Consider the following 2,453-nt stretch of genomic DNA (forward strand, 5'->3'; position numbering starts at 1 on the left):
GGAAGACAGCCAGGCATGCGGGCAAGAGACTCTCTGAGTCTCTCTGAATTATATGTGATGACAGACAGTCTTCACATATAATTCCCTGAATCCCAGTGGGACAGATCTCTGAGAACAGAGCAAGGAGTAAGGTCTGAGCACCTCTGCGGTTGGCCCCCAAATCGATTAATCAATCAATCAATCAATCAATCAATCAATCAATCAATGTGTAACAAGAACATGAATACCCCATGAGTGGAATCTCCAAGAATATGCCTGTCATTTTTCTTTTATAGCAGGTGTATAAAAGACTTTGAATTCGGTTACCTTGGGAGCCAGTTGCTACCTTGTCATGTTCTATCACCTGCGAAGTCGAGCACTTCTTATTTTAGAGGGAGGTCCACATTCAGTGGGAAGCGACAGTCATGAGTCTGGAGACGTATGATGCCGAGGGTCTTATTCTCGCTTTCTACCTCTGAACGGACACAGCAACCCCATCATGCCCCTGGGATTGGCCTCACACTCATTCCAGCAATGGTGACTCCACAGAAATATGTTGATGCCCCATATGAGGCTGACACCCAAGGACGGTAGATACAAGGGCCAGGGGGGTTGCCCCGTAGCTGGAAGCCTGCTTCATGAGCGGAGGGGAGAAGGCAGATGGAATAGAGAAGGGATCACTGAGAAAATGATGGCTGGAGGAACCAGTTGGGATGGGAGATGCGTGCCGAAAGTAGATAATGGACCAAACATGATGACCTCTCAGTGTCTGTGTTGCAAGCCATGATGCCCCAAAGTAGAGAGAGAGTATGGGGAATATTGTCTGCCATGGAGGCAGGGGAAGGACAGGAAAGGGGGGTATACCCGGGATATGGGTGGTGGGGAATGTGCACTGGTGGATGGCTGGGTGTTTGATCATTGTGCGATTGTAATTCAAACATGAAAGCTTGTAACTGTATCTTACACTGATTCAACAAAATAATTTTTAAAAAAACAACCCATAATACAACACACACAATAGCAGAATCTTGTGGACCCACATCGTAGAATGCCTTATGTGGTAATCACAAAGGTTGTATTCATGGAGAGACACCAAGTACTGAGTCTTGGAAAGGCATTGAACAATGCTCCTGGCATGTTAGCTATATTTCATTTCCGTGTCTCCTACACACACACACACACACACACACAAACACACACAGAGAGAAAGAGAGAATGGAGGGGTCTCTCCCCGCCACTGCTGTCTTACTCACAATTCCGACTTCTTTGTGAGTTTGCAATGATGATTCTCAGGGACTGGAGGGAGCTGATACACTCCATCTCCCCTCTAAGGTAGAAACCTGCTTGCAACTTGCAACCAACACTTTATAAGTCCCTCTCAATGACCCCCTGGGCAGGCCCACCAAGACATGCATTTCTGTGACTCCGTGAGGTTTGGCTCACTTCCGTCATGCAGCACCATGCAATGGGTGATCCTTCAACTTGTTCCCACGGGTAAAAAAAGTGACAACTTTTTTTCCCCCTCTCCCTGTTTAAATTTTTCTGTTGAGCTATGATTTACTGAACTTCATAGAAAAAGTTGTGCTTTACAGAAGGGTGATAAATGACGTGCCATTATTTTCCCTTTCGGGCCAGAGGAAAAGAGAAAAAAAAAGCAGGAGAAGAAAAATTAATGTAAGAGTTCAAGGAACAGCAAATTACTTCAAAGGCGTCTCTATCATTGTATCATCACTGTCTGCTTGTTCAAACCTGAGCCACGGGGTGGGATGTCTAGTGAAATGAGAACTATTGCCTTTTTTTAAAAAAAAAAAAACCTAATGGATAAATTATTTTCAGAAAAAAAATAGCCATATTGAGTTTACGAGCAGAAAGGTAGATGAGATTAATGAGTTTTGTTATTGCCACTGCAATAAATAATATGAGTTAATAGAGTTGTATAAAATAATTTGTAACACAAATCAATACTCCAGATTTGTAATGTCGACCACATTTATGAATGAAAAACAGATCTTGCCGATGGATCAAATACACCCGCCGCGGATGTACAGATCAGAAATATCTTTGGGCTTTGCGAGTGCTTTATAGATCTGGCATGCGAACCTTTTATCAGATGAGTGATGGGCAAATACGGCACTAACTGTATATAAAGACTAGATCAACAAACTTCCTCAGTCAAGATGTACAATGACCAATAGGCAGGAAAATTCCTCGTTAGCAGGGATCATTAGGAAAGTGCCGATCAAAGGGCCAGGACCGAGAGAGAGCACTAGCAAGGATGCTATCGACCTGGGATGGAAGGAACCCTCGTCCACTTCTGCCGGGAATATCGGCTGGTGCAGCCACTTCGGAAAACAACTTGAACACTCCTTAAAAAAAAAAGACTTGGACTTGAGGTTTCACGTGGCCCAATAATTCCATTTTTCAGTGTGTAAGTTAAGGGCCCCTAAGCATAGTTTCAAATAGACGTATCTCCC

The sequence above is a fragment of the Sorex araneus genome (assembly GCF_027595985.1).
Source record: "Sorex araneus isolate mSorAra2 chromosome X unlocalized genomic scaffold, mSorAra2.pri SUPER_X_unloc_15, whole genome shotgun sequence".
Lineage (NCBI taxonomy): Eukaryota > Metazoa > Chordata > Mammalia > Eulipotyphla > Soricidae > Sorex > Sorex araneus.